Consider the following 27,856-nt stretch of genomic DNA (forward strand, 5'->3'; position numbering starts at 1 on the left):
TCGTGAAGGAGCTCATATTAGTAAAACATTTCGAATATTGCCTGGTACAGAGAAAGTGGTAATCAATGGATGTCAAGTAAAATAAATGTGTATGAATATAGGGCTTTATTCTAAGAAAATAATCATGGGATATGCAAAGATTTAATTGCAAGGATATTTAACTCAGGGTTATTAATCTGAAGTTGTAAACAACCTAAATGTCAAACAGTAGATGACTAAGTTGTTGTAATTTGTTGTTCATTCACTAAGTCATGTCTGACTGTTTGCGATCTTATGGATTGTAGCACACCAGGCTTCTCTGTCCTCCACTTCTCTTGAAGTTTTCTGTTTCATGTTCATTGAGTTGGTGATGCTGTTTAACCATCTAATCCTCTGCCACCCTCTTTTCCTTTTGCCTTCAATCTTTCTCATTGGAAAAGACCAGGATGCTGGGAAAGATTGAAGGGAAAGACTAAGTAAATTATATTAATTTGTGAAATAAAAGAGAACCCAGGGAGTGTTAATATAGATTTTGCATGTAGTGAAGGCTCTGAGGATGTGAAAACTGATATATGAAGGCTGAGAAAGACCCATCCTGTTCAGGTTGAGTGGGGGCTTGGGATAAGAGGAGAACTTTCTGGTCGAGGGAACAGTAAATACAAAGGCTGAGAGGTGGGGAGAAGCCAAACAAGTTTGAAATATGACCCCCAAACAAAAGGAACACAGAAGAGGCTGGGGAGCCTGGCAGGGTCTGATATTGCCTGATCTTCAGGCTGTAGGAATGAGTTATTTAAATGAGTTTATTCCACACAGTATAGATGAAAAGCCATTGAAAAGCTTTAAAGTGGGAGGATGGCACAATCTGATATACATGTTAAGAAAACTGCATAGATGGTTGCATGGAGGATGAATGGGGAGGAGGGTAGAGGTGTAGCCAGGAAGCCAATTGAGAGGCTGCTGGACCAGCATAGGTGAGACATGATGGCAGCTGGGCTGGCGTGGTCCAAGTGCGAAGAGTGAATGGGTGGCTCTGAGATATTGTTTGGAGTCAGAACCAAAAGGACCTGTGATAGACTGGGCATCCGGTGAGAGCAGGTAAAGAATTAAGGGTGAAGCCTGAATTTCTGGTTTAAATAATAGGAAAGAACCAAGGTGTCATTTACAAAGATGTGGAAGACTGGTTTGTGAGGAGAAACAAAAAATTCAGTCTGAATATGTTGGATTTCTATGAAATATATAAGTGGAGGAATCAGACAGACTGTGGAAGCATTAGGATTGGAGGTGTAAGTTTGGAAGTCCTCAGCCATATTGACAGTGCTTATAGTCTACATCAGTAAAAGTTGCTTAACATTCCCACTTAATAATAGCAGCCACAAGTTTATGCGTTTTCTCTTGTTCTCAGTTCCAGCTGTCAAATATACCCATTAGATTGTGTACCATTAGGAACTGTAACTGAGTGACTTAGGACAGGGAGAGTATTTATGGAGGAAGGTTCCAGAACTGTTGGAAATCTCTGCTGGGAGTTTGCTGCTCCAGTCCTGACTCCTACAGCTTGGATTTGAGACATCTGTCCCATGGTGTGAGAGACCTTCTCCACATTTCAGAATGAATCAACAGGCACTGTCACACTCCTTGACCCACCTTGGGTGGCCAGTCTTGGTGAACCTAGGTGATGGTCAGTGAGGCTGCCAGCCTGATTACAGCCAGATTTACAGCCTGACTTACAGCCAGAGGTTAGGAGGCCACATAGATCTCACTGCAGAGAAGGTTCACAGCCTTGCCACTGACACACCCCATCTGCCTGTCTTATTGTCACCTGGGTGGAAGGCTGTGATGCTCAAGGAAAGGTGAGAAGGTTTATGAATTATTAATGCATTACTATCTTAGCTAGCTTAGCATATGCCCCTCCATGGAATCAAGCTTTGTGCCACAGGTCATGGGATAAACACTACATAATGGGCTGGTGTTCTTTCTGCTGTAGAAGCACCTAGGGGAATGGAAGAGAAAAATCAATAATAGTTTTTGCTCTGTTCTCTATCTTCCCCCACAGGCAGATATGGCCAGACCAGAGTAACAAAGTGAAAAAGTTCTCCAGGTCTGAAACACAAGACAAAGCAGGTTTTAGTTCATATTCTCCCTCTTATTTCCTCTCTGCCTGTTAACTTCATGTGCCCTGAGCATCCTGAACCTCAGCTGGTCCATCTGAGGAACAGGAGCAATCTCCTCCTCATCTGCCCTTCTCCAGAACTGTCTTAAAGGTCAAACGAGGCAACAGGTGAAAGTGCTTTGTTAGAGTGCCACAGAAATACGTGAGTTCTATTTTCCTTCATTCAGGCACTCCCTCGTCCTCATGGCAGTGATAGTTGTTGAGGAGGCTAAACACTGAACAAATACTAGCAAGTGCAGACATAGAAGGGGCAAGAAGAGATGTCCTTGGAGACTGTAACAAGGGGGTGGGGCACTTCGTCTTGACCGGTGGTTCTCAAGTGTGGTATCTGGGCAAGAATCACCTGGGAACTGGTTAAACACGTAGATTTCCATCCTGAACCTAAGGATTCAGAAAGACTAAGGGCTTGTGTTTTAGCAAGCCCTTCCAGGAGATTCTGACCCCTGCCAAAGACTGAGAACCACTGGTCCAGGCATTTAGGGAAGGTCTTCCTGAGAAAATGAGCTCAGTGAAACCTGAGAGAGAATTAAATTTGGTCAAAGGAGAGGGAAGTGTGGGGTTAAGAATACTGTTCCAGAGGAAGGTCCTGGCACAAGTGATAATGCGGTCTTTTTGAAAAACTGGTCAGTCCAGTGTGGTAGAGCAAAGGAAGAGCAAGTGGAGAAGGACATGAACGGAGCAGCCAGGTGGAAAGGCCCTTGTAAACCTCGGGAAAGACTTTGCAGTTTATGTTCAGGTCAATGGGGAGCCATTAATGAGATTTGAGCAGGGAAGGGCTTTTTCTGGTCAATAAGTACTATTGTAATTTTAAAACATTTCCTTACAATCCAATAAGGCAGTCAATTGTCTTAATTAGAATTACCACTCTAATTCAGGAAAAGACACAATGTAACTACTGGGCCAACAAATGAGAATATATTCACCTCTAATTGTGTGTTTGGCACTGTGCTAGGCATGACAGAAAGGATGCAGAAAAAGATGTCTCCTTTCAAAGGATTGAGAACCTGGGTGAGAAGACAGATGAAAGGACACACACAACTCCTAGTGAAGAATCTCTTCACATTAAGTCGCTAATGGCCTGGGTTGGCTGTGGCAGGATTCCACAGACTAGGTAGTTAAGGAAGTGCTGGGGCAGTAAGACAAAGCTTCCTGGAGAAGGTGGGTATAAAGCTTGGCGGGGCAGAGGAGGAGGAATTGGGAGAAAGTGTAGGGTCAGGGATTGGCAAGGACTCTGTCCGTGTCCTGAGGAAACAGCCTTGACAGGAGTTTACAGTCCACGTTGGGAAGTACTGGAAAATATGCTTGGAGAAGCAGTCTGAGACCAGATTGTGCTGCCACGCCCAGGCAGGGGAAGCCCCTAGACCATCCTGGCCCCAGATGAAGCCATCCTTGGGCTTGTGGGCAAGGGCCCTGCCGGGAGACCTCAAGAAGGGAATTATGGCCATTTTCTGCAGTCACCACTGAGAATATCTTTTCTCTCTCTCTTTCCCAGGCTCTTGGGCATCCTTGATAGTTGACTGCTTCACACTTGTTTTTAAATTCTTTTATTGCAACAAATTAGTCATAGAAAAAGTCACAGACATTAACAGCATAAAGAATTTTACCAAATGAATATACCTCTGTTACACCCACCATGATCAAAAGCAGGACATGGCAGCACCCTGAAATTCCCTGTTCCCATTATTTCCCTTCTGGGTGTATCTCTGTCCTAGAGAATCACTGTCCTCTTTTTGTATCTTATGTACTCTTTGTTTCTGGCTTCCTTAATGTCATATTTGTAAGATCCATCCAGATCATTGCCTGTAGTCATAGATTATTCCTTCTCATTGCTATGTGCTCATCTGTTGGGTGAGTGCATGGCTATTCATTCATTCATTCGTTATACTGTTGATGAACATTTAGGTAGTTTCTGTTGTGAGGTTAAAATGCAGCAAAATAATACCTCATATCAGAGCTATCAACTATACTTCAGTTTTGAAAAAGAGAAAAATGTTTGTGGAGAACTTCATCTTGTGCCAGGCACTCCCAAGGTGCTTTACATCCTTTGCCTCCTGTAGTTCCTTCACAGCCTTGTGGAGATAGGCACTCTTCTTGCCCCCCACGTGCAGATGGGAAACTGAGGCATGACTGGCCCAAGCCACCTCCACGTCCATGCTCTTGATTCATGAATGTGTCATGGGTAACATGGGAAGCCAGGAGGCTGGGCTCTGATCTGTGCTCTTTGCCACCACACAGCTGGCATCAGATGAACACAGCCAGTGGTAAGGGCTATGGAAGGATGGGCAGACCGGGAGCCATTCCCATGTGGGCTGTGGTGGGGGGGGAGGTGGAGTTTGGGTGGGACCTTGAAGAAGGGATGATACTTATGCAGGTGGAAGAGAGCAAGCTGGTCCTGGGATACGGGTGACCAGCCTGAGCGCCCTCCTTGGGTGGGCAAGGAGCAGGATTGATGGGGGTCTGGGGAGTCTGCCAGAGGAGGTGAGACCCTGGGGAGAGTAGGCATATCCTGGTTGTACTCAGAATACAAACCCTAGGAGGATACTGTGGCAGATCAGTCCACCCAAGTGCTGCCTGAGTTGATATTGTCCAGCCCAGGTCTCTGCCACTTGGCCACTACTTGGCTGTCTGGTAGCCAAATCTCTGTGGCCCTGACTTGTGCCCTTCCTATGAGTTCAGCTGCAGCCCACCACCTCCAGGTCTGGCCTCCCTTTGGAGAGGCTGACCCATATTGTCCTCCTGAACCTGTTGTAGGATCCCATCTGCAGGCAGCACAAAGCCCAGACCTGCCTGAGCATTTTTGTCCCCACAGACCTAAGATCTTAACCTTCTCTCCATCCTGGGGAACCCTCTGGACAACAAACAAATCCCTTAACACTTACTGAGATTTTAGAGGCTGGGTACTAAAACACTGTGCAGAAAGCCCTGCAGGCTAGCAGAAAATTCTTGAAAATTCTCTGCTCATCCCCCTTTCACCACTAGCAATTTAATAATTATCGTGAAGACCATATGGTTTGAAAGTCCATCATCTGCATAGAGATGATCCTTTCCTTCTTCCTTGTATATGTAGCTCAGTGGTTCTTAAACCATCTTGTGAAAAAGCCTTTCTGAACCAGGTGGTAAATATGAAGCAGAGCATCTATGCTGCACTTTATAGACAATTTAAGGGATTTTTCAAGTATAGTTTTTTCTCTATGCAATTTATACCTTTTGCGCTGACTTCAGAATTGAAGTCCCACTGTATTGCTGACTTGGCTGGGAAGAAAAGCTTCCTCCTGACCCCTCCCTGGGGAAATAAGGCACACTCATGCTCTGAGTGTGAATCCACTCTGTCTCTGAGTCCCTAGGGACCCTGGCAGCTGCATACCCAGTCTTTCCAGTGGCCAAGAGGACACTTCTTGGAGACTTGGAAATTCTTGCCACTTATGGAGGGATTTAGATCCAGTTGGCTCCTGAGCTGAGCCTACAGTTTCAGAGCCAGGAGTCTGTCTCCCCCACTAGATAATGCGCTCATCTGAAGGCAAGACTGTTTCTTCTTCTCCACTTCTTTTCTTCCCCCTTCTTCTCTTCCTTCTCCTCATACCCCCACCTCCCACAGTCCATATTTCCACCATGGGGCCCAGTGCCTGGGACAAAACAGTTATTGTATAAAGTCTGATAAATGAATGAATGAATGTCATTATTTGGCTTCAGAGGAAAGTTCACTCATTTTTTTTCAGTCTGGGATGTTTGGAACTGGATTGTCATTCACCTTTCTGTCTTTTTCATTATTCCCTGAAAGCACAAACTCAATTTAGGCTTTAGTGAAAAATGAAGAGCATTAGACCAACCTTTTAAAATTGCTTGGTCAGTACTTCCTGCTCGCTTGTACTTCATGGGGCTGTCATCACTGGGTAATTATAACATTAAGTATGTACCTGATCAGCAAGTTGCTTTTAATTAAAATCCCCTGTTGGTTTCCTAGCACCTCAGGGCTCCTGGAACATTCTTTCAGCTCCTTGGGCTGCTGGCAAAGTTTCAGCTTCAGCGGGGAAAGGAGTAGACATCCAGAGGTCCTGGTCAACATATTCCCCCTACTTCCAGCTGTAGTACATTGCCTGCTGTGGTGAGCAGCTCCTTTCACCTCCAGAAGAGGGATAACTATTCATAAGGGAGTTCTGAGGCACCCCCCTGCCCCCAGAGAATGGGAGGGAACCCCTGGAACCAGAACTTCTCTGGGCAATTCCTGAACCACATCCAACCTGAGTGAGATTCTCCCCTGTGGCTTAGCCAGTGGGGCCACTTGGCTTCTCTTCCTATGTCCTGTGCAGGGAAATGGCGAGGATGTCAGAGCTGTTTCTACTCCTAGTCCCTTCATGTGTGTTTATAGATTCTATAGCTCAGCAAGAGTAGTTCTAGAGGTAGGTTGACCTGCTTATGAATCCTAGAGCAAATGATGTTTTCCAAGTTTCATTTCCTCATCTGTTAAGTGGAAATAATAGAATCAATCTCTTGGAATTCTTGTGGTGAGTAAATGATATATACAAAAAGAGCATCACATAGTTGCTGGCATATAAGAATATACTCTCACTAAGTGGTGTCTGTGACTGTCATGACAAATGACTACTACTGCCATCACTACAACCACCACCAGTAGTAGCAGAAGTAGTACTTCTACCAGTAAAGAGGTTGCCCAGCTTTTGGCAGTCTTCAGAGGAACAAGGCCTCCCTTTCTTGCAGTGTTGAATGTCCTTTAATGCCAGGGAGAGGAGGTGGCCGTTGAGCCACTCAGAAGACCATGAGTGGAAAAGGAAGCCATTCATCAGGGTAGACAGAACAGACTGTGGAAACTGAGAAAGTCTAAATATGGACTAATGTCAACCTTTGGACACCAACGTATGTGCCAGTAAAATTCACTAATACTTAAAGTAAATGCGTATTTCTTTTTGCCAAAGGATTATGTCCCCCTTACAATATAAACTCAGATGGTAAAGTGTCTGCCTGCAAAGTGGGATACCCCAGTTTGATCCCTGGGTTGGGAAGATCCTCTGGGGAAGGAAATGGCACCCCACTCCAGTACTCTTGCCTGGAAAATTCCATGGACAGAGGAGCTTTGTAGGCTATAGTCCATGGGGTCGCAAAGAGTCAGACATGACTGAGTGACTTAACTTTCACTTTACCATATAAACAAAGAATGTATTGTGTTACGTTTTATTCAATAAATATTTATTGGACACTCACCGAGTATCTAGTAGATGTGATAAATGCTTATTTAGTCACTCATTGACCTACTGTGTGCTTACTCTAATTTGGGTGTAGGTGTACAATGGTGAGTTGCTGTGCAGAAGGAGGAACTGAAGCACAGAGAGGTCGGGAGCCTTCCCTCAGGGGACACAGCGGCAGGATACGATTCATTTCAGGCTTCCTCTCACTTACCTTGGATCCCTTTCTGCTGTAGCATACTGATATGTCCCCGTTTTCAAGAGGATTGTAATACTTCTTATGGGACAAAAGTTATAAGCCACAGACCATTGAAAGCAAGCATTCATTCATTCAACAAATATTTATACCCCTACTATGTGCTGGGTTGTAGGTGACAGATGAGACAAGTTCTTGTTTTCATGGAGCACATATTCTAGAGGGGAAGACAGGCAACCGATAAGCATATGTATATATGTGCAAGGCAATTTTTCATAGAAGTAAATATTGTGGAAAAAATAAAACACGAGAGACTAACAGGACCAGACCATAGAATAAGACATTACATTTCCCAAGTCCTGAATTTCTTACAAACATAGCCCAAAATGTATGATCCAGTATACAAACACTAAATGTAGACTAGAGCATTGGTGAAGGTTTCCTTCATGAGGTAGCATTTCATACAAGTCTTGAATGGGAAATAGGGGCTATCCATTGTGTTAAAGAGAGTCCTGACATGGTCAAGAAAGCCAGGGCAAAGGTCTTTTAAGAGAATTTGGAGAGCCAGATTTCCCCAAATCTGTCTTACAGTACATGTGTGAGATGCTCCTCAATCAAAGGCTTCTGGGAAAGTATTTTAACAGTTTTAGGAAATTAAAACTAGAATTCCTTCTCCAGGGTTGAAGAGATACCACGAACAGCTGGGGAACTCCTGAAAAACAGATACCTGTCTCACTTTTTATAATCCAAAGTGTCCCAAGCTTACTTGACCATCAGTTCAGTTGCTCAGTCCTGTCTGACTCTTTGCGACCCCTTGGACTGAAGCATGCCAGACTTTTCCGTCCATGACCAACTCCCGGAGCTTGCTGAAACTTATGTGCATCGAGTCCTTGATGCCATCCAACCATTTTCATCCTCTGTCATCCCCTTCTCCTCCTGCGTTCAATATTTACCAGCATCAGGGTCTTTTTCAATGAGTCAGTTCTTTGCATCAGGTGGCCAAAGTATTGGAGTTTCAGCTTCAGCATCAGTCCTTCCAATGAATATTCAGGATTGATTTCCTTTAGGATTGACTAGTTGGATCTCCTTGTAGTCCAAGGGACTCTCAAGAGTCTTCTCCAACACCACAGTTCAAAAGCATCAATTCTTTGGCACTCAGCTTTCTTTGAAAAACCGCAGCTTTATCTAGATGGACTTTTGTTGGCAAAGTAATATCTCTGCTTTTTAATATGCTGTCTAGGTTGGTCATAGCTTTTCTTCCAAGAAGCAAGCATCTTTTCATTTCATGGCTGCAGTCACCATCTGCAATGACTTTGGAGCCTCCCCAAAAAAATAGTCTTTCACTGTTTCCACTATTTTCCTGTCTATTTGCCATGAAATGATGGGAGCAGATGCCACGATCTTCATTTTCTGAATGTTGAGTTTTAAGCCAACTTTTTCACTCTCCTCTTTCACTTTCATCAAGAGGCTCTTCAGTTCCCCTTCATTTTATGCCACAAGGGTGGTGTCATCTGTGTATCTGAGGTTATTGATATTTCTCCTGGAAACCTTGATTCCAGCTTGTGCTTCATCCAACCCAGCATTTTGCATGATGTACTCTGCATAGAAGTTAAATAATCAGGGTGACAATATACAGCTTTGACATACTTCTTTCCCAATTTGGAACCAGTCTGTTGCTCCCTGTCAAGTTCTAACTGTTGCTTCTTGACCTGAATACAGGTTTCTCAGGAGGCAGGTATGGTGGTCTGGTATTCCCATCTCTTTGAGAATTTTCCACAGTTTGTTGTGATCCACACAGTCAAAGGCTTTGGCATAGTCAATAAAGCAGAAATAAATGTTTTTCTGGAACTCTTTTGCTTTTTCAGTGATCCAATGGATGTTGGCAATTTGATCTCTGGTTCTTCTACCTTTTCTAAATCCAGCTTGAACATTTGGAATTTTGCAGTTCATGTACTGTTGAAGCCTGGCTTGGAGAATTTTGAGCATTACTTTGCTGGTGTGTGAGATGAGTTCAGTTGTGCGGTAGTAACATTCTTCAGCATTGCCCTTCTTTGGGATTGGAATGAAAACTGACCTTTTCCAGTCCTGTGGCCACTACCGAGTTTTTCAAATTTGCTGGCGTATTGAGTGCAGCAATTTCACAGCATCATCTTTTAGGATTTGAATAGCTCAACTGGAATTCCATCACTTCCACTAGCTTTTGTTCGTAGTGATGCTTCCTAAGTCCCACTTGGCTTCGCATTCCAGGATGTTTGGCTGTAGGTGAGTGATCACACGATTGTTGTTATCTGGGTCATGAAGATCTTTTTTGTATAGTTCTGTGTATTCTTGCCACCGTTTCTTAATCTCTTCTGCTTCTGTTAAGTCCATACCATTTTGTCCTTTATTGTGCCCATCTTTGCATTAAATGTTCTCTTGGTATCTCTAATTTTCTTAAAGAGATCTCTAGCCTTTCCCATTCTATTGTTTTCCTCCATTTTTTTGCAACAATCACTGAGGAAGACTTTCTTATCTCTCCTTGCTATTCTTTGGAACTCTGCATTCAAATGGGTCTATCTTTCCTTTTCTCCTTTGCCTTTAGCAAACTCTCTTCTTTTCTCAGCTATTTGTTAGGCCTCCTCAGACAACCATTTTGCCTTTTTGTGTTTCTTTTTCTTGGGGATGGTCTTGATTATTGCCTCCTTATACAATGTCACAAACCTCTGTCCATAGTTCTTCAGGCACTCTATCATATCTGACCCTTTGAATCTCTTTGTCACTTCTACTGTATAATCGTAAGGGATTTGATTTAGATCATACCTGAATGATCAAAATGAATGGTTTTCTTCAATTTAAGTCTGAATTTTGCAATAAGGAGTTCATGATCTGAGCCACAGTCAGCTCCCGATCTTGTTTTTGCTGACTCTACAGAGCTTCTATATCTTTGGCTGCAAATAATATAATCAATCTGATTTCATTATTGATACCTGGTGATGGTACTCTTGCCTGGAAAATCCCATGAACGGAGGAGCCTGGTAGGCTGCAGTCCATGGGGTCGCCAAGAGTTGGACACGACTGAGTGACTTCACTTTCACTTTTCACTTTCATGCATTGGAGAAGGAAATGGCAACCCACTCTAGTATTCTTGCCTAGAGATTCCCAGGAATGGGGGAGCCTGGTGGGCTGCCATCTATGGGGTCGCACAGGGTCGGACACGATGGAAGTGACTTAGCAGCAGCAGCAGCAGATGTCCATATATAGAGTCATCTCACGTGTTTTTGGAAGAAGGTGTTTACTATGACCAGTGTGTTCGCTTAGCAAAGTTCTGTTGGCCTCTGCCCTGCTTCATTTTGTACTCCAAGGCCAAATTTGCCTGTTACTTCAGGTATCTCTTGACTTCCTACTTTTGCATTCCAGTTCCCTATAATATAAAGGACATCTTTTTTGGGTGTTATAAAGGACCATCTAGAAGGTCCTGTAGGTCTTCATAGAACAGTTCAACTTGACCATACAATCAAATTTATTTTCAGAACTCCTATTAACATCCCCTAGAATTAAGGTACCAAGGAGCACTCTTTGGGAATCATTCCTGAAATAAAAACTCAGGTTTTCATGGGCGGGAGTGATCAGTAGCTTCAGCCCTGGGATCCCAAGGTGGATGATTCACCACTTGTGCCCACAATGGCTAACTCTGATGATCCTCTCCAGTGACTCAAATCACTGAGTGTCAACTGTGCCTTTTTCTGCCTTGATCCACTTGCTGTTAATTTCACTTCATTAGCAGATCAAGCGGAGAAGGCAATGGCCCCCCACTCCAGTACTCTTGCCTGGAAAATCCCATGGACGGAGGAGCCTGGTAGGCTGCAGTCCATGGGGTCGCTAAGAGTTGGACACGACTGAGCGACTTCACTTTCACTTTTCACTCTCATGCATTGGAGAAGGAAATGGCAACCCACTCCAGTGTTCTTGCCTGGACGGGGGAGCCTGGTGGGCTGCCGTCTATGGGGTCTCACAGAGTCGGACACGACTGAAGCAACTTAGCAGCAGCAGCAGCGGCAGATCAAGGGAGAGTCTGGAGAGAGGAAGTGAGTAGACATGCATTCATAATCCACCCCCCACCCCCGCACACCCCCACCCATCCCTCCCCACCGCCACACACACACCACCACACAAACACAACAGCTTAGCTGTGACTGAACTGGTTATGAAAATGCTTTTGGGCCTTAGACAACAGCCCTGGGAACCTCCAGTGCCAATGTTCTGAAGGGGTTGATATCTATAGCCTTTGAGAGGCCTTTCCTTGGGAGGGGCAGCATGTGTGTGAATGTGTGTGTGTGTGAAAAAGAGAGAGAGAGACAGAGAGGCAGATAGACAGAGACACAGACATGGAGGCAGAAATCAGTGTGAAGATGAGTGTATTCTTTGTTATACTTTGAGGCTAAGTTCACTGTGCTTCTTTTTTCTACAGGGCCTTTGCATATGCTGTTCCCACTACTTAATATGGTCTTTCTTCTCCATCTAGAGGAAGAACTACTGATCCCTCAGGCCCATGCAAACCCCAATAAATCCTTCTTATCCTTCAGATAGCTGCTGCGGCTGCTGCTGCTAAGTCGCTTCAGTCGTGTCTGACTCTGTGCGACCCGATAGACGGCAGCCCACCAGGCTCCCTCGTCCCTGGGATTCTCCAGGCAAGAACACTGGAGTGGGTTGCCATTTCCTTCTCCAACTCATGAAAGTGAAAAGTCAAAGTGAAGTCGCTCAGTCGTGTCCGACTCCTAGCGACTCCATGGACTGCAGCCTACCAGGCTCCTCCATCCATGGGATTTTCCAGGCAAGAGTACTGGAATGGGGTGCCATTGCCTTCTCCATCAGATAGCAGTTCAGGGGTTAGTTTCTCTAGAAGGTTTCCTTGACCTTTACCAGGTTCTATATATTAGATTTTCCATTCTGTGTTCTCATAGCACTTGTGGATTTTTTTTTTTTTTTCAAAAGTGCTTGTCATAGTTGAGTTTTACCTTTCTTTGTGAGATTAATTGGTTGGTGTCTGGATCCCCACTAGATAGTAAGCTTCATGAGAGCAGGAACTGGGTGTTTGGGGCCTAATGATGTGCTTGGCACACAGCTGGTGGTTCATGGTAACTGTGTGTGGGATGAAAGAATGCTGTTTGGTCACCAGTGTGTGTTATATCTCTAGACAACACATTCCATAGTCCCAGGGTTTCTGTTGACTTCTGGTTTTGGTTAGTGACTATTGCTTGTGTCCATTATATTGACAAATTGTGAGAAGTTTTGTTCTTCTCTAGGTAAATCAATGAGCACTTTAGTTTTTACAAAGCTGTTGGCTAGGTCTCTACAATGTGAATTTCCCTCAATAACTAAATCTAAAGGCAGACCTTAAACTTCGCTCTACCCATGCTTTGCTGTAAGAGTGTGTGATAACCACATCCATCAGCAGCCATCCACACAATTCCATTTACAGTTTGTTCCTTCCTTTCTTCCTCCCTTTTTTCTTTCCTTATTTCCCCTCTTCTTTCTTTCTATCTGTCTCTCTCCTTTCTTATAGTACTTGCATAGTCACCTTCAGGAGTTAGGAAGTTGTACACACATACACACAACTCTTGGAGGAAATTGTATGTGTATGTGTGTACCTGTTGAATGGAAGTGGGTGCAGAGTAGGGTGCAATTTCACTCCCAGTAATTTCAGTTCATAGTTGAAACCAACTCTGTGTGGTGGTGGGGCACTAAAATCCTTCTCAAGGAGAAGTCCATTGCCCTCCACCCTCAGTCACATTCCTCTTCTCTCCAGCCAATGTCAGTATTTCAAGTCTCAAGTCCTGCTTTCTTTAAAGCTTAGTCATCCTTACCTGTTCACCCTTCACTGGCCATTTGGTATTTCACACCATGCAGAGGACAGATGTGAACCTAGCCTCCCAAGACGTGAGAAGTCAGAGGACTTCCCTTTTATCATTTTCTCCACCTTTAATGTTAGAACATTTGCTAAAAGTTTCTATCCCCCTCCTCATCCCACTACCCAAATATCTATGGATTTTGAGCCCAAAGTTCCCCAGATATAACTTATTTCCCCACTTGCAAGGGAGGAGTTTGCTTGGAACTAGATGTGAAAAGGGATGTTTCCACAGCGCCAGCTGCTCAGGGCACACTGTTGTTGTTGTTGAGCCTACCAGTCAAATGTGGCACTTGGCAGGGCTGCTGTCATGAAAATGAGCCCTGCTTGCTCGATACTGCCTCAGCTTCTTCTCTCCCCAGTGACTGGTCCATGCTCTGGAGGCCTGGAGGATGGTGGTAGTCAGATCCTGCCCTACTGCTGTTGGAAATGTCTAGAGCCCTTATTGCCCCTTACCTGCAGCTGCCCCTAACCCAGAAGCATGAGTGTCTATCCTTGGAGAGTTGAATGGTAATTGTGTAGTGGGTGAGAAAATGTATCATTAAGTGAGAAAAAAACCAAAAACCGGACACAAAGGATGTACCTGTGCACCCTGGTGGTGAGCTCCTAACTGCCCCCCTCTCCCCGCCCCGGCCCTGCCCAATTCAAATTCACCCTCCAGTTTCTGCTTTTTCTGAGATGTGATTTTAGGGCTCTTTTGAGTTCCTGTGCTCAAGTTCCCTTCCGTTCCTTCCAATAAATCCCTTGTTACCTGAGGTAACTCATTGCAACCACAAGAGTCTGTCTAGATAGAACCTTTGCTGTGCGCATTCTCAGTTGTTCAGTTGTGTCCGACTCTTTGAGACCCCGTGGACTGCAGCCCATCAAGCTCCTCTGTCCATGGAATTTTCCAGGCAAGAGTACTGGAGTGGGTTGCCATTTCCAACACCAGGGGATCTTCTCAACCCAGGAATCAAACCCTTGTCCCTTGTGTCTCCTGCATTGGAGGGTAGATTCTTTACCACCGTGCCACCTGGGAAGCCCCAGAACCTGTCCTAGGATTCTTAATATATTCTTTGTCATAAATATAACTGTCATATTTTTCCTTTTTGACTGTAAACTTCAAGAGGCTGGTTTCAATTAATAGTCATCTTTCTAGCTTCTGATTCAAATTTGTTAGAATATAGAGAGAGAAAGAGATGGAGGGGTGGAAAGAAGAAGCGGAGTGGAGAGAGGGAGAGAGGGAAAGAAGAGAGAAGAAAGGAAGAAGAGTAAGAAGAAAGGAAGAGGAAAAAGAAGGATGGAGGGAGGAGGTGGGGGAAGTGGTTTTAGGAGTTACGTGACATTTACAACCTGCATGCCATCGTACTGTACACCATGGTTGGGTAAGAGTGAGGAGGAGGTTTGATGAGGGTGAAAAACAGTTATTGGCTGAAGAAAAGCTCGACAAGCCCTTGATTCAGAGCAGAATTTTATTTTTGGAGAAATTAGTTTTGATGGATATTTTTGGAAGTTGAGAAAATGGAAGTCTATTTCACTGCCAAGTCTGTGTGTTTCAATTGGCAAACACAGATTTCTTCACCGTGTTTTGTGTTTCAGATGGTGCTGAAATGAGCAGCGCTGGTTGGGCTGTACTGAGCTGGTTGCTCAGTAAAGCTGTCTGAGACTTCTCAGAGGCCGCCTGCTATTCCCCAGAAAGCCAATAGAGGGCTCTCAAGAATACTGAGCAAAATCGGGTGGAAGTCATCACCCAGAGAGATGCGTCTATAAGGGCAGTAATTATTATGCTTACCTAACACCCTAATGGATAGAACTATATTCAGATGGTAGAGGTGCAAGTGAAGGAGAACCTGTCATGAATGCAATAGAGTAAGTTGCTACATTGGAGGGAGTTCAGATTAGATTAACTTGTATACAGAATGCATATAGTATGCTAGATGTGAACTGTTGTCTTGGGGGAAAAAAATCACTTAATTCCTCTAAGCTTTACTTCAAGAAAATGATAAGGTGCTCCTGAGATAGAGCCTGGCTTTCTAAGAGTTTTGCAGGTGTAACCTTAATATTGTTATAATTGATGGAAGCCACATTCAAGAACAAGCCAACAAAACATGGCTTACTCTTTTGTTAAAGGAAGGGGGTTAATGCTGACCCCCAAAACAGGCCTAATGAAATGGTCCTATTATACATTTAGATTAACAGTTGAGTGCAGTAATGAGCTAGAGACAATATGGTGAGTGGTGAGAGTGAAAGATGACGTTAATTTTAACCAAAAGAGAGCTTCCCTGGTTGCTCAGATGGTGAAGAATCCACCTCCAATGCAAGAGACCTGGATTTGATCCCAGGGTTGGGACGATCCCCTGGAGAAGGGAATGGCTGGATTGTTGACTTTATTTAGTAGCTAATCACTTTATTTCTCTGAATCTCGGTTCCTTCACCTCTGAAGTTGGGTTAATACAAATTTCCTTGCCTACTCCAAAGTGTGAAGATCAGATAAGACGGTGCAGCAGAAGTACTTTGCCTATTGCAGTGTCACACAAGTGTTCATTTGTTACTAGATAACTTGCATGGCACTAATTTAGTGACACAGTATGTGTGAACGCCTTGAGTCCTTTCTTTCCTGAACTGAAGATCTCATACAAACTACACTATTGCCGTAGTTTTTCTTTGTAATATTCTTTCAATAGAAAATAAATTAGAAAAGAAATATTTCTGAAGTGCAGAGGAACAGGAACTAGATTTGCAAATCTTAGAACTGGCCAAAAGACCAAGCAAAATCATGTGATTTATACCCAATCTTGAGATTGTGTTTGAAGTAGGAAATAAAATTTTGGGGGATCTGTTTATTTATTCATATATTCATTAATTTTGGTTGTTTGGCACTCTAGGATTACAGTTTTTGAAATTAGGGAAAGAGCTAGAGTCTTGCAATGGGCTTGTCTGCCTATCCGTCCTTTCAAGCACGTTGAAATCTACCTATATGCCAGAAACCATGTCAGATGCAAGGAGCAATACAAAGATGTCTTAACCATGATTCCTCCATTCAAGGAAAGCATAACACTCTGTCACTTAGTAAATGATATATAAATAGAGATAGATTTTGTTTTTATTGTTTTAGGATTAAATGAGACATGAATGCCAAGGAGGTAATATAGTGATTAAGAACAAAAGCTATGGAGTCAGACAGCCCTGGTTGTAATCCTAAATCTGCTTAGTAGACTGACTTTGTCCTTGAGCAAATTATTTGGTTTTTCTAAGTCTTTGTTTCCTCTTGTGTAAATCAAGTTAATGCTGTCTCCCTTGAAGAGTGGCTGTAGAAATTTCATGACCTGATGTATGTAAAGCGCAGTGAGTAGCGTATAATAAACTCCCAATACATGGTAGTTATTATCCGAATCATTATTGTTGTTGTAGAGAGTCACAATACCACGCCATGCTAGATTTCATAAGACAGACCCTGGAAACCTTGGAAGTTCAGAGAAGGGAGCATTCAGTGAAGGACTTTTGGGGAATGACCCTTGGGACACTTAAAGGATAAAAGGATTTTCCATTGGCAGATAAGGAAAAGGTCATTCCAGAGGAGCAAAAGCCCATCCCTTTGAGAGGGATATGAGCAAAGTAGGGAAGCAGGAGAGAACGTGGCAAGTTCTGGGAATGGCGAGACATTCATTTTGCCATGAACAAAAAGCTCATGTTATGATCTACTTAATGTATTCATTCTGACTTTGAAATTTCCATAAAGATAGCTTGTCATGTTTCTCTGTGTAGGAAATTGCCTCAATTATCCTAATGTTTTGCTGGTCTGAATTGGAAGGCAGTTACTTGAAATCTTGAAGATGATGACATTTTTCTTCTGGAATTCTGAGCTACTTTTTCCTCTGCCAGTTTTCCATCTTGCTGGGCCACCCACTCTACCCAGTCAGCCCGGATCTTCGTTTATTTAAAAAAACTTCATTCATCTTTCTTTATATATATATGTAAAATATGTTTATTGAGGAGAAATTAGAACACAGAGAAAAACTGTCTCTTATAACCCCCATGGTATTTGTTTCAGCCATCCCCACAAAAACACGTTCTTATACTATAGGTACAAATGGTTTTCAATGTGACTCTCATTTAAAGGCCATTTGATTTTTGAAGAGGCATAGGCCTCAAAGCAGAGAAGGCAATGGCACCCCACTCCAGTACTCTTGCCTGGAAAATCCCGTGGATGGAGGGCCTGGTGGGCTGTAGTCAATGGGGTCGCTAAGAGTCGAACACAACTGAGTGACTTCACTTTCACTTTTCACTTTCATGCATTGGAGAAGGAAATGGCAACCCACTCCAGTGTTCTTGCCTGGAGAATCCCAGGGAGTGGGGAGCCTCGTGGGCTGCTGTCTATGGGGTCGCACAGAGTCAGACATGACTGAAGCGACTTAGCAGCAGCAGCAGCAGGGCCTCAAAGTAAATTACTTGGAATTTCAGGCATCCATAGGCACATATGGAAGTCATTTTGGGTGGTAAAAATGGTACCAGATACTTAAAAATATAAAAGTATATTATTCACCACTTATATGCAGATTATGATTTTATTTTTACTTTTAATATTTTTATTGAAAAATAATATATATTCCCTGAGATGCACATTTCTTTCATGTACAAATTCATTTTGATGATTGCATATACCTGTAGAACCCTTATCCTTATCAAGATGTACATTACCATCATCACAGAAAGACCCTTCTTTCCCCTTACCCGTAACACCTCCTTCATAGGCAACCAGTCATATTTCTTTCACATAGACTCATTTCGCCTGTTCCAAAACTTCATATAAGTGAAATGATAAAATATGTGTTTTTTTGTGTCTGGCTTCTTTCATTTAGCATAATATCTGTAAAATCCATAAGTTATATATATCAGGTTTTTTTGATTAGTAATATTCCATTATATAACTGTATCAAAAATTGTTTATACATTTTCCTGTTGACAGACATTTGAGTTATTTACAGTTAACTCAGTTATTTAGAGTTATTATAAATTTCCTATGCACATTTGTATACAAATCCTTTATCATTAATTTTTAGCAACTTGACTATGATGTGTTCTGGTGTAGCTGTCTCTGTTTATTTTGCTTTGGATTCATTGAACTTCTTAGATCCATAAGTCAATATTTTACATAAAACTTGTAAAATTTTTTATTATTCCTTCAAATATTTTTTGTCTGATCCAGCCTTTCTTTCTGTTAGGCCTGTTGCATATATGTTACAGTACTTAATATTTTCCCATAGATCACTGAGACTGTGTTCATTTTTTTCCTGTCATCTTTTTCTCTCTACTTTTTAGTTTGGTTAGTTCCTATTGCTTCATTTCAAATTCACTGATCTTTTCTTTTGCAAAGTGTTGTCTGTTGTTAAGCCCATCCAGTGAAATTTTCATTTTGGATATTGTATATCTCTATTCTAGAATTGCCGTTTGGTTCTTCTTTTCACTTACCATTCCTCTATTGTGATTTCTTCTTTGTTTCCTCATTAAATTTATCTTTTCCTTTTAATCTTTGAACAAATTTATAATATCTATTTTAGAGTCATTGACTACTAACTTATTCTTCTGTATCATTTCCAGTGTGTTTCTACTGACTGACTTGTCTCCTGAAGGTATATCACATTTTCTTGCTTTTTTTTGCCTATCTACTTTTTTTTTTTTTTTTTTATGCTGGGCATTATTGTTGCTACATCATTGACTGCCTGGATTTTGTTGTCTTCCTTGATAGTTTTATTTTGTTCTGATAGGTAGTCAATCAGTTCAATCTTTTTGAGGCTTATTTTTAAACTTTCTTAATAAGGACCTTTAACCTAAGGCAAGCTTAGGCCCACTGTTAAGGCATGAACTTTCTGAGGTCTATACTGAATTAACTCAGGATTTTCCAGTGTGTTTGGTGAGGCTCTAATGTCTCTCAGTCCTGTGCAACCTTCATTAGACTGAAATACAATCTCTAAGATACAGGGGAATGGTTATCCTCTTGTACTTTTTATCTCTCTGGTAGATGGTATTTTCCTGGCCCTGTGAAGTCTTTCCTGCACGTGTGCAGTGTAGTGGTCAGCCAAAGACTAAAGGAGACTTCTCTGCAGATTTGTGGATCACCTTCTTGGTATAGCTCCCTCTTTTCTGGTACCATATCCCATAATTTCCAATGACTTCAGTACCCCTGAACCTCAATATCTGTCTCATGGGCTCAGCAGGATCATGTTTGAATTTCCCTGTGACAAGTGCCTTTAGGTAGAAAACTGAGTCTGTTGCAGGCTTATCTCATCTGCTGTCCTTTTCCCAGGGATCACAGTCTTTTGCTGCTTGCTATCCAATTTCTGTAATAGTGATTTCATATGTATTTTTCTGGTTTTGTAGATGTTTTCATTAACCATATAGCTCCATACTAGTTATTCTATCCTGACCAAGTAAAAGACCACACAAAGTAGTTCATTTTGAATATGGAGAAATAAAAAATCTGCCTGCAATGCAGGAGACCTGGCTTTGATCATTGGGTCAGGAAGATCCCCTGGAGGAGGGCATGGCTACCCACTCCAGTATTCTTGCCTGGAGCATTCCATGGAGGAGCCTGGAAAGCTACAGTCCGTGTGATGTTGGACACAACTGAGAAACTAACCCTTGCACTTTTCACTTTTGCAAGACACTCACCATGGATTGTCAAAGATCACTATATTACTATATTATCACTATATTACCAGGGAAAGCTGGAATAATAGCAACATTTTTCATCTCTGGATTTCTCTAAACCTACCACAAAGTCTTTTGTAGGAAGTATCTGTAAGCACATTATGGCGATAAATTGCTACTCATGGACACCAAAGCATATTTCATAAACAGGCAACAGATATCAGGGTTCTAAGCTTTGATTTCCTATCGTAGTCATTAGTGAAGTTCATCCCTGGGTGCTTTTGGTCAGGTGGGGCCATGAAACTAGTTCAGGACAATGAGTTGTTAGCAGCAGCAATGTGTGTTAATTCTGAGTAAACACTCACTGCTTTCTGAGTCTCCCAGTTTCTCTTTTCCTTATGTTATGGTAACTGGCAATATTCAAGATGATTCTTCTGCAAACCAGTGTCTTTGAGTGATTAAGATGAGCAGAGACAGCTTCTTAACTCTCAGGGGACAGGTGACATGAACAAGAAATAATCCTTGTTTTAAACTACTGAAATTTGGGGTGTTGTGTGTTTTCATGATATAACTATCCTGAATGTTAAAGAAAACTTTGATAAAACTTGATTGTCTTATGTTGGTTCCCCTGAAGCATCCCGAGGTGAAAATTAGCATGCAAGTTACTTGTTTAAGAAGTGCTCCCAGAGGAGACTTCTAAAGGAGTAGGGAAAGCGGTATAGGGAAGGGAAGAAAGGTGTGATCTCAGGCAAAATTCCCTCAGATAGTACTGCAGCCTGATTTTACAGGGGAATCCTTGAACTTAAGTTATGTCTTGGTGTTTTCCCAACTCAGAGCAAGAGAGTTAGGCTTTATTATGCCTACACACAGCCAAAGTTGGGGAGGGGAGGCTGCTGCATGTGGATTTGGTAGAAATGTACCTAGGTGAACAAGGCAGGAGGAAAAGGCTGTGAACCTTCATTTCCAGTGTTGTGCAAGAAAACTCATAAATTTATCTTCTAGGAATGTGGCATGGAATAAAATGCATTGTAATACTATTTGAGGATCGAAATGCTAGTGGTTGCAGAATTCTCAGATGGAAAGGCCATTTCTTCCTTATATCAGTATGTTTTGACTGTCAATATATATTCCATAGTAGAGCCACTGAATTTTTCTCCTAAATATTTCTAATTTCTCCTACTTTCTCAGCCTCTGAATCAATTTAGAGTAAAATAGAGTTCAAGATTTGCCTTCAGCTCATGTTATTTATTATTTGCTGACTGCCAGCAGGGTACTTAGACCTTTTCCCTATATAAAAAGACATGGTCACAGTTGCTTGTTTCCTTGTCAACACTTGATTTACCCCCTCACTTACCCAGCTGGAGTGATGGCTGCCTTCTTATTTGGCTTAGATCATGATTTTGGGGAGCTTGTCTTAAGGGGAAATTTTTCTTAACTAAGAGAGTTGAATAAGTTACAATGCTTTTTCTGCTCTTTTGAAAGGTAGGGCACACAAAAAGGTGTGTGCTTTTTTTGCTGTAGTTGATGGTATAGTTAGTGCTCAAGGTGGATTGAGGAACTCTGATCTTTTGGTTTTGGTGTGAGTAATGTGGAAAGACTTCTCAATTAGGCACAATAAAGTGATTTGAGATCAATTGTCAATTCTGGAGTGTAGAATCATACCCCTCTTTTTCTTTCCCTCCGTTTTCTATGATCTCCCCTCCCCATACTCACACCCCTTTTGTTTGTTGAAATATCTGGACAGAATATTTCCTGTTGCAATCTCAGTTCTTCCTCTTAATCTTTAACCTGATAGAATGTTTATTATGTTGGCATTATAGCTGATATCTAAGCCAACTTCACCATTAACTTTGGCAAATATCTACTGTCCCTTCCCACTCTGTCTAGTTTCTACATGTTAGTGTTGCCCTAATTGTTTAGAGTTGATCCTTACTCTAGAATTTTTTGCCTTCAGCTCTGTCAACCCATTTATCAAGACAACCTATCAAACGAGTTGAGAAAATTGATGAGACTGACTATTTGGCATTGTGTCAAGTCCTCAAAACCTGGCTCACTCAGCTGAATTGTTCACTGTTTTACTAACTGGGTGGGTACCGTATAGACCATAGACATACCACGTCATTAGAACTCAGTTGGTAAGAAGCATTCTTCTCACATTGTCCCCAGACAGCATTAGCTGAGAAGTCAGTGGTTTTGACCTTACCAAATGTGTGACCTTACTGGACACATTATCTAATTTTACTAGCATTTTAGAATCTCACATTCCTGATGTGTATATTAGAACACTTTTAATAATGTATCAAATATTTGCATGGCCTTTTGCAGTTTACAAAGTGCTTTTAATTGGGCTAGGGCATTTGTGTAGGTCCTAGAATGCACATGCCTCTCTCTCATGGGCATGTTATACATTCCACCCCTCCACAGACACCGATTTTGGGTTTCTTGGTTGTTATTCTGTTGTGTACCCCTTTGAGAGATCCACCCCTTTCTTTTCACCTCCATTCCCTAGTTCCAATGCATTGAGCTCTGTCTTTGCTTCTTGGACATGCTCATCCTTGTGAAACCTCCTGCCAGAAAGTGCCCCATTATCTTGCTTTGCCCTCTCCCTTGCTGTCATTTGTCCAGAGTCCTATGAAATTGACTTGCGAGCATCCAGAATTCCAACCCAGTCTTTTCATGATGTTGAGCAAGGTGTCTTACATAACAGTCCCTTGCTTGTCTATTTCCACAGAGATGACAAGGCAGACAAAAGACCTCACCTCTCAGTATAATAGTGAAGATTCACCCTTACTCAAGGTTCCTTTCCTGTTGCTAGAGGTTCTTAAAATAGCCTGTTAAGTACATTGAGATATCTGAATGATAAAACATTACCCAGTTGAGAAGCCATTACCCAGTTGAAAACCACAACTTTTCCAGCAGTCTCAGACTTAGGCATGCAATGAAAATGGTTAGCTTTTTCAGGAGATAGTGGCCATTAACCCAGACAGATGCTCACAGAAACTATCTTGGATTTGCTATATGATAATGAGCACTATTAAATATGAATGACCCCATTTGTCCTCCTGGCATGTGTATCCCGTAGAAAGTGACACATATATATAGGGCCATTTAGCATCTGGGGAAGCCACAACGTAGACAGGTCAAATGATTTTTATCAAAAACCAATGTTAACCATTAGGTCTTGAACTTTGGGAAGGCATTGTGTTTGGTAGACTTGTGCTGCAAAAGCTGTAGGAGTGAGTGTGGGATGAGAAGTCAAAAATGTAAACCGACTTAGGTCAACAGTGTTGGGACACAGTGCACATGGTCAAAACAGAAGAGGAGCTGATTAGGAACTAGGGTTAAACTTATAGTGGAGTTTTCATCCTTAAGGGCACAGAGGAGAGGAGATCTAAAGCATGCTTCTCAAAGTTTAGTATATCAAACTGATCTCTGGGGATCTTGTTAAAATGCAGATTCTGATTCAGGAAGTCAGTGTTGAGGCCTGGGACTCTGCATTTATAACAAGCTTCCAGGTGATGTTGATGCTGTCAGTTACTGGATCACCTTGAATAGCCAGGGTCTCAGTCCCTGGGCTTGGGACTGGAGAAGACCTTGTTTGAAGAAGTCCAGTAGGACTCCTGTTGAAAGCCCCAGACCTGGTTCTAGGGTTGGAAAGTAATGGCTGTCAATGGGGCATATTAGCTTATGCCACATCCTGGGAATTGGCTAGTGATTTTTCTCTCAGACTGCGTTAGCAGCAACCCTACTGTTTGAAGACTATGAATTTACCCCCACCCCCTGCAGTTATTAATTCAGTTGAAAGAAGAGAGAAGTTGTTGCTGTCAGTGTCTTTGTGAAGGACAAAGTGTGTATTTGTTCACAGAGTTGAAAGAAATGACAGAAAAAAAGGTTTCCTGAAGGTATTTACAGCCAAGAGCCCCACTAAAACATCCACTACACATTGAATAGAGGGGGTGATAGGCTACACAAACACTCTGTCGCAGCAAATCGGAGCCAAGTCAGTGTTAAACTTCTCAGCAGCCAGTGGCTCCATGCCACTTCAGTTTGCCAAGGAAGTGATGAAGGATGCCCAGATTGGAAAGCAGAGCCTTGGGAGAGACAGCAAATTATGGCATCAACTTAATGGAAATCTCAAATCTTCACCCAGAGGCTGACAGCTTCCATGCTCCCATCAGCCCAGAGTATTTTCTGAGACTTGTAGCTACAGAGAAGAGAGATGAAATCAAGGAACAGGAAAGAGCCTCACAGATCAGGGCCATACCAGGCTGAGGAGTAAGTATATACACTCGTAGCTTGCAGCAACAGACTTCAGATAATCTAGATAAGCTTTGCATTGGTACCCAGGGATTTTCCTAACATGAGAACTCAGTAGTAGTAGGATGGATCCACTATTCACTGAGAATTAATCTAATGAATAATATATTTCCTTCTGTAGGTGAAAATGATCTTAGTAGTGGACTCACCTTCTTCATAGGAGTGTAGATCTGTAATCTGATTTTAAATAAACTGTACCCAGAACAACTGTGACAAGCCTCAGGCACGTACAGCCTTGCTTGGTTAATGTTCTCAGGCTCTATGCAGTAAGACTGAGGGTAAGGGATGTTCTTGCTCTCTGATCTTATAAGCAGACATCTGGTCTGCTTCTTACCTAGCTCTCTGGTCTTGCGAGGAACACCAGAATTTACAAGCTCAGCTCCAATAGGCACTAAGGGTAGAGCGGGTTAGTTTAGCCACATACACCCTTCCTCCCAGGGCTCTTTGCAAAGCCAGTGGTGGGAAGGTTTCTCAGGCTGTGGAGCTAGCTTCTTAGAAGGGACATTGAGTCATCTCAGATGGAATTTGAGGCTGGCAATTAAGTCCCTGACCCTGCCCTCAGCCAAGAGAGTTCACTAAACAAATTAGACCGGAAATAATAACTAAAAGCATCTCTAGTATATAAATTCTGCAAAGCACTCATCATTTGATAGCAGTTCATAGGCAGAGAAGACCTATACATTACAGAACATCACATCATTGCAGCGAACTCTGTAGAGAAAGTGTGTTTTCTATTGGAAATGTTTGGCTTGCTCCTTCTTAGAAGGTCAATGTGTTTTGCTTTAGACAGTGAATCACAAATTAGGGATTTTGAACAAATTCCTTAGCATCTCTGGATCTTGACTCCTTACATATAAAATAATCTTAGAAGCCTACGTTTTCAGCTTTGATATTTTAATTTTCCTGTGCTGGACAAAAACTATAAAATAAAAGCTGCTTCTGAACTGTATGCTGTTCTGAGACTGTTACCTGACATCTCTAAGCCCCTGTTTTCCTTCTAGCAGTATTTCCCCCATCACATATCTCATGCTCATTGGTTGAAAGATACTGGATTGAGACCAATTTCTCTGTTAGTCTTCAGCACTTGGATTTGAGTTCATTTATTTGGAAATCAATCTCTGTAAGAAAATACCAGCTGAAGGCAAACCTTTCTGAAATGTCACACCATTAACATGACCCCTTAGATGGTTTAAAGTTTGACATTTGATTAATATCAGCATAGCATGTGCCTGTAGACTTGAAGCTGTGAACTTAGTTAAAAGCATTCTTTTAATGAGTGGCAGTCCAGTTCTCTGTTTCTTACAGCTAAGTAACCAGTCAATGCCCTCTCCTCAGTGTTCAGTCAACACTTGGGGTCCCCAAGAGGTGGCAGGTAGCCGGGGAGAATGCGATCTGACTTATTGCACTGATTAATCATGGAGGACAAGGCAGGCATTGCTCTGGTGTTGAGTTTTCTCCCAAGAGTGTGAGAACATTATTCTCCTCATTCCTTGCACACCAGGAACATTTGCTGCTGCTTCAAGCACAGAAAGGGTTGCGTAAACATTTTAATATTGCATGAGGCTTGTATAAGACTGACTGAGTATATGAATGTTAAACCCTGACACATAAAGAGACAGAGAAAGAGAGAGAGAGAAAGAGAGAGCGAGCCTGGTAAAGACCTAAGATTGCCTTTTTTATCAGCTGGAGAGATGGTCTGTAGTAACTCAAAATGTTTTGATGATTATTATTGTAGAATTTGTTATGGTGATATATTGAAGCCCATGATAAATCAAGCCCCAAATGTCACAAACTAGAGATGTTTCTGTTTTTGGTTGATTTTTTTCACACCCAAAAAAGATCTTATAAAATCCCAACCACTCTGTCTTCCTTTTCCTTCAAGAGTTTGGAGGTTTATAGTTGAATTTCTACTGCCCTAGATGGAGAAGCAGGCTTCATGTAGATGGTAGAACTGTGGTGTGTTTGTCCTTCCTATAGAACTATAGACTGTGGTGTGTTTGTCCTTCCTACAAAATTATAGGGCCATGACAGAGCTTCTGGGGAGGATGTGATAAGGCAGCACAGGGTGGGCCAGTCACAGGTGGTATCTGTCACCTGAAAGGGACTCAGGGAGGGCAGCTGTGTGAAGAAAATCTATTTTGTTTGATTTAGCATTCACTGAGTCACAAAAGCAAGCTATGGATCACCAGGCATCCTTAGAAATGATTTCTCAGCCTCCCGAACATCTTCCTTTTAATCACTGTCTTTTAAGCTCCACCACCTCCACATCTAACTGCTTTTTTTGTTGTTTTGATTTCTAGCTTGTAACTATTTGTCAGATGCTTCCATGTTTCTTCATCTCCTTCCTAGTCCAAGTTCAAATCATCTCCTGCCTGAACCATTCATTGGCCTCATTTTCATCTAGTCAATCCTGGTACACAATAGTGATCTTAAAAAATTTAAACATAAAATTATCTTTTCAAGATAAAAACCTATTTCCATTATAATCATGATTAAAATCACCCAGTGATCTCTACTAGAATTCTTTTACACAAAAATGATCTTTAAGCTGGAGTATATGGTCCTTCAGATCTGGCTCCTGCCAGCTCTTTAGCTTCAACTGCCACCATTCCCTGCCTTGCACTTCATTGTACAATCCTATTGCTTCACATTCCTTGAAGTACCAAGGTCCCTTATTCCTCTGGCTCTTCACAAGCTCATTGTGATATTTAGTTCTGTGCTTCTCCTTCTCAAATGTAATTAGCACATGGACTGAACCATGCCCATCTTTCTCATTGTTGTTACCAGTGACTAGTAGAGAACGTGGCCATATGATAGTCACTCAGTACGTATGTGATGAATTAATGGATGGACAGATGAAGAGATGAAACAAAGAAGAGTCAATGTCTGGAGAAAACTTTCTCTACTGTAGCTCCTTCCACATACAGTCATTGAATTTGGAGATAGATGCCAAACTGGAAGGAACCTCAGGGAGAATATAGCTAACCATCTCATTATATAGGTAAGGAAACCAAGTCAGATGATTCACTCAACATCAGACAACAGCTAATGGGCCAAGACTAGAATCAAGGTCTTCTGCTACCTGTTCTGATAATCCTATATCCCTTGATATATCTCTCAAATTTTCATATTTGTCAACTCTTAGAACTTTAGAGCTGGGAGGAATTTCTTTGTCATTTTATGAGTGAGGAACATTGCTGAGGATCAGAGAGGTAAAGGGACTTCCTCCAGGCCAGTTTTCACAAATTGCCTAGTCCTAGAGAACAGCTGGACACCAGTCAGGAAGAAATGAGCCAGTTCTTGAGCCAACAGCACATGACTTTTAGCTACTCATTAGGCCAGGATGGTACCCCTAGCCAATATAGTTCAGATTCAGCTATGTCAGTTTCTCATTTCCTCTGCCCTCCCCTAGCTGAGAGCTGGTTCTGCCTTTGTCTTCCCTTTGCCTAACTGCTATGGCACTGTAGTACCGTTGGCAGGTCCTGTAT

General features: G+C 42.2%; 1 protein-coding gene across 1 annotated transcript in view; it reads left to right on the plus strand.

Annotated features, from left to right (window-relative positions):
* Positions 1-27,856, plus strand: part of ALK (ALK receptor tyrosine kinase) — a 732,834-nt gene that overhangs the window by 94,513 nt on the left and 610,465 nt on the right. The gene's annotated exons all lie outside the window — the stretch shown is intronic.

The sequence above is a fragment of the Bos taurus genome, chromosome 11 (genome assembly GCF_002263795.3).
Source record: "Bos taurus isolate L1 Dominette 01449 registration number 42190680 breed Hereford chromosome 11, ARS-UCD2.0, whole genome shotgun sequence".
In the NCBI taxonomy this organism is placed as follows: Eukaryota; Metazoa; Chordata; class Mammalia; order Artiodactyla; family Bovidae; genus Bos; species Bos taurus.